Here is a 6,000-nt window from a genome sequence, read left to right as displayed (position 1 = left end):
GCAGATTAATTAAGATATGATATGGCTCAGAGAAATCCTCCACCACTAGACACTACCCTCCTTGTAGACCCCACTGGCCTTGAGGTTGATACACTCAACCTGCTCCTTTTATGGAGCCATCAGGTACCGCTCAGCTTTCCTCTATACCTTTTACCTCCACTAGTGATGCTCTTGTTCCTTGTTTTTCGACCTCCCTTGACTAAGACATGATATATCAAATGGGAAACCTTGTGCGGTCTACGGATGTGAGAGTAGCTAGGGTAGAGAGGGTGATGCCCAAATTTGTTGAGAAGGCCATTGAGGATGCATTGCTCCTGGTTAGAGGCTAGATGGTGCCGTTTCATAATAATTTGGCATCGTATCGTGAGAGGTTAGATAACCTCAGTACTAGGATGGAAGCTAGGGAGAAGATTGAGGGTGGCTTAGATGATTTAACTGCTATGAGGGTTGAGATCACTACTCTAAGGACTGATATTTTCCAGGTAGGTCCACATATATTTCTATGCTTTGTGGTGAGGTCCCCTTACCTGATGTGCCCGAGTGTGTGACTCATTTACAGCTAAGAGTGGATGTGTCTAGTAGTGCTGGTGAGCACCCTGGTGCAATTGATGATATTGTTGAGCAGTCTGATGAGACTGATACTGAGAAGGAAGGGGAGACGTATGAGGATTAGTTTTGGAGAGAAAATGAGCAGCGGATTGTTGAGACCTTGATGAAGCAGCAAGATTTTGTGGAGACAAAGATGTTGGCTACAATAGAGTGATCTCGTGTGGAGACCTCCACAGTTGGTACTAGTAGGGTTTCTTCAGACCCTACATTAATCTTTCTAATGTGTCGGGAACTGATGCCACGATTGATGCTACACTACCTACTCCTACTCCCACTTTGTCGGGCACTGATTTTTGAGATGATGTTGTACCTTCCAACACTCTAGATCTGAGTACTTCATAGGCATAGCCTATCGGGAGGACTTTTACATCACTTTCCTCCTATTCTTACTTTATTTTTCATTGAGGACACTACTGATTTTATTTTGCAGGGGTGAGGGCACTTGTGCCAATATTCCTTTGTTTTATTGTATTTGTTATTTTGTTATTTTCAGTTTTAGTTTGACACATTTATAGTACTTTGATATTTTGGTTTCTGTTAAAGCTAATGGTTTTGACTCAATGTGTCTATCTATCATCTGCCCCATATGTTTGAAAGTTTTTGAAATGCTTGAGTTTTCATTATGATGTTCGAGGATCGATTGTATTCAATATCGATGTCTTGGATAGTACCTATGATAAGAAATGTGTTTTGTGCTAATGATTGCAAGAAGAAATCAGTTTGGCATTGCTTTTGAATGACCTTCTTGATTCGTGTGTTGACTAGTTTCATTTTGATGTGAGCCTTACAATGAACATCACATATAAGCTTTTGATATTGTAGGAATGTGCTAAATGATTGTGTTTGAAGTGCCTTTTGTGGTGAGGGTTTACTTGAAGTCATGTTTGTTGAATCCTAAGATTTTCCTTGTTAGTCTGATTGTCTAGCTTTGGTAAATGTAATAAATGATCTTGGGCATGAATTTTTAGAGAAAACCCAAATGTTCATACATTTTGTTACTACCTTGTGAGGGTGTGCAACCATTTTGGCACCATTCGAGTCTAAACATTTGTTGCCAACCTTGTTGAAACCTCTTGAGCCAAACTGCCCGTAACTTCTCACTCATAAATCCTTTTCTAAGAATTAATTTGTTTGAATAGCCCACATAGGCCGAAAGCCTAAGTTGGGGGTGTGGAAATAAAGGAGGAAAGAAAGCCAAGTGGAAGAAAAAGTGAAACTCAACTTTGAAGTCTGATTCATAGTTGGATATTTTTGTTGACGACAACCGCCTATTCTCTTACATGTCTTAAGAAAATTTGAGCATTAACAATATCATATTTAAATGTCCCTATATGAGCATGTTTATGTTTTTATGCATTGCCCTCTTACATAGTACATTCCATGTACTAAAGCATATTTGTGCCTGCATTGCCTAATAATGTAGGATCAGACGAATCCTCTCCACCCGTTCGTGGCTAGCTTGGATCACTATTGCTAATGGATTGGTGAGTTCTCATATACTGAGGGAGAAACCATGAAGACCTTTACAGTTCTTTTCGTCATTTTCTTTTGAGACTTTGTACGTGGTGTATGGGTTACGTCTCTACCGCTCTTTTTATGGTTTAGTATGGCTTGTCAAGACAAATTTTTAGTATTTATGTTTCCAAATCTCTTATGCGATAAGATACAATTGCTTTGATTCTACCTTTCTCTATTATGTTGTGTTGTATGTATGTCAAGTTTTTTGTGTAGGGCCTCTCGAGGTCTTCGATGCCATGTCACGTATAGGATATACTTTGGGTCGTGACACCTTGTAAGCCTCATGATCCCTCCAATTTCCTCCTCTGCCACTCCAATCTCTTTAGTTATTATCTATCTCTTTAGTCAAACCTTGATTTCAACCCGATCTAGGATAGTTAGGATGAGAACCCCCCATTTGGTTCCCCATGTATTGCACTTCTTCATTGTATAATGCCTCAGAATTTACATCATCTGGGCACTGCGCAGTGCTTACACCAACTACATTCATCGATATGAATCCACCCACCATGACATGCTTAGATAACATGTCAAGTTGTCACCCTCTTGGTTCCTTTCCATTTTCTCCTTGTTCATACCCAACTATAGAGAAGACATTTGGTCCTCCCTAGTGTGCAATGCTCAGTTTATCTTGGTCATGTCATCAAGCAACATTTCTTCCACATCAAATGGTTGTCACATTATTCCTCCTTGAATGAGTTGGTCAACCAAACCTTTGTTTATTGTATCCAAGCTAAGATAGAAATACTACAACATGAAGGACATCATGCATCGGACATTGCAACAATAACTTTTGCAATCGCAATCAAGTTTCATGGACAGGCTCACCGTCCACTATCCTGTACTTGTGGATGCTATCTCTAAATTTCACAATCTTCGAAGGAGAGAAATATATTTGAATGAACACCTCTGCTAGTTCCTCCCACGAAGTTATGGAATCTTGTGGTAGTACGACCAACCACTTGGTTGTTTCACCTGTTAAGGAGAAAGGAAACAACCTCAAACGCATGAACTCTTTTAAAATATTCTTGAAAGTGAAAGGCCAACATATAACTACAAAGTTATGGATATGTTCATGGGGTCTTTATGAGTAAGACCTCTGAACATCCCTCTCGTTTAGAGCAATTGCAACATCGTTCTATTACATGAAACATAGTCTTCCCCATAGTAGGGGGGTAACTGGATTTCTCATGAGCTCTCGATGACATTAATATGCATGTCGTCCATATCACGTTGGGTTATCCACCAACTATCGTAGGCGGTCCACAATGGAGTGTCTTCACTTTTAAAGCATTTTTGGCCTCTTTTTGCATTGATTCATCCTGGCCTTGTCCTTTAGCCTTAATAGCTACAAAATATCATCAGATAAGGTAATAAATAGGCATTGAGAACGCTATTTGTTGAACTAAAAGGCATCAAATGAATCAAAATCTCAAACTCATCAATTTTGAGGGAAACTAGGATGATCACTTTTCACTTATTCAGTTTTCTTAAAATAATAGCTATTATTCCAACATCGGCATGGTGCCTTATGAGGATTTATATGATATGAAATGTCAATCCATTATGGGTTGTTTCAAAGTGGGAAAGTCGTGGTTGTTTTTACCAGACTCAGAACAACAGGCCATGGAACAAGTTAAGCTAATCCGAGAGCGACTTTTGACAACTCAAAGTCGTTAGAATTAATATGCAGATGTTAGGAGATGAGAATATGAAGAACATTATGAAATTCAACAAAAAAGAGCAAGTTGAGCTTTATATGCATTAGACCATACCGCATCAAGCAACAGATAGTCCAAGTTGCCTATGAGCTGTACTTATCTCTTGAGTTAGAGGTAGTACACCCAGGTTTTCCTATTTTTATGTTACACAAGTTTATTAGTGTTCAAACACGTATAGTTATGATGTAAAATGTTAATATTTCGAAGAAGTTATGTAATGTATAAGTCCCCAATGCCATAATGGACCACGAAATAAGAAGATTGTAAATTTTTTTGTAAAATAATGTATTGTAGAAGATTTGTAATGTGGAAGAGATGACGTGGGAAGATGAAGAAGATAGGGAATCTAGATATCCCTACATATTTACTCCTTCAAATGATTTGCAAAGTAGACAAAGAATAGACCAGCATTTGAGTGTTTGAGGTACGTTAGTTGGTGTTATAGGAGTTCATGTGTTGTTTCATATTATTTTGCATATGGTATTATCATTCGAGAATGAATATTCTTAAGGGTGAAGAATTTAATGCCCCATAAGTTTGTAATATTTAAAATAACAAACTTACGTTTGACATGCCAATTTATCATAATTTATATCAACTGTCATTGAGATGTAAGGAGAAAATGGAAATTGGATGGTTATATCAAGTAGTAAATATATAAAGTATCTTGAATTCATAGATGGAAGTTAGAGAGCGGGGGTACCTTGAAACAAAAAAATTTAAGTGAGGGATTTCTTATAAGAATGTTTTGATATGATCTTATTTATGTACTTATTTGGGATAAGTTTATGTTTCAATATACAATGAGTTCGGAGTCCTATAATATATTAAATCAAATTTCTATAAGTCTTATTTCCAACACACAAAATTGTTTGTCAGTACGATGTGATATTAAAGAGTTATGACCATTTTACCGTAGGCCATACGGGAAATCGGGTTACAGATTCGGGTCTGATTTGGCCAAAATTAGAAGGTGTTTTATTGACTTCAAGAAAGATAAATTTCACATTTTCTTAAAGGAAAACCTTCATCGTCCATTGAAGATATTTCCAAGACCTCTGAGTTAAGAAAACACCACCTTCTAGCTTGATTCTTCTTTGGCACATGTTCAGAGAAATGTTCTCCTTGTCGCAAACTACATTTTATGCTATTTATTATCAGTTATCATTGGGATTGAAGAATATTCATGTGTAATCTGGGTTTTAAGTTAAGTATATGGTTTAGATACTTTGAGGTAATGTTTTACACCTACTTTTCTTAGAATCTCATGGCTTAATGATGGAAATCAATTCATATGACCTACGCTTTGTTTTCATGCATATTCTTAAAGTTATAGAGTTTGGATGGAATTGTACCCTTGAGACAGATTTTTGTGCGCAACAAATAAAACCTTTTTGGTTGAGGTAAGTTTCCTCCCATCACTTCCCTCGTATTTTTATATTTTTATTTGTTTTGCGAGTCTTTGAGCCACGAGGCAAAGTTGGAGAGTCGTGGATCGAGGAACCCTTGTTGTTGTGTGGTTGTGAGATGTTTTGATGTGTATATTGATGTTATTAAAGTGATGGAGGGATGGAAAATTACTGCACCAATTTCAAGTGCCGCGTACGTAGGTTATCGATTGAATAGTGTGAAGTGTGCCTTGTTATATTACCTAGGGAGTTTGTTACTCTTGTGAGATATTGATAAACTCATGTTGTTGTTATTAGCTACTAGTTATTTTGATGTTGTAATTTTTTTATGTTGAGTTAAAAGTGGGTTGGTCGTGATGGCGACCATAAGGGCTTAGCAATTGGTTATGGCTTGTTTTTGTAGCCTAGTTGATTCTCCCATTATTGCATTACTTTTGGTTTTCCAAGCTTCTTAGAAGCACCTTAGGGGATTCGATTGAAAGGAATGTTAAAGCTTTTATTTCTCTTTTGGCATGATCCTAATGGTCTAATCTTGTTATGGCCAATATATTGTCATTATTTTACATGTAGCCTTGTCCTATTGAGTTGGCTAACACCATATGATATAATGCTTATCAGTGACACTCTACTCCATTCTTAGTGGCCTTGAAAAATATGTTATGATTGTATTTTGATCAATTATGATTACTTGTAATTGTTGTGATGCTTTAACGTATGGTTTCTGCCTATTAGTTTGTTTTAGC

The sequence above is a fragment of the Solanum tuberosum genome, unplaced genomic scaffold (assembly GCF_000226075.1).
Source record: "Solanum tuberosum cultivar DM 1-3 516 R44 unplaced genomic scaffold, SolTub_3.0 scf00094, whole genome shotgun sequence".
NCBI lineage: Eukaryota > Viridiplantae > Streptophyta > Magnoliopsida > Solanales > Solanaceae > Solanum > Solanum tuberosum.
Note: the sequence above shows the minus strand (reverse complement) of the source record.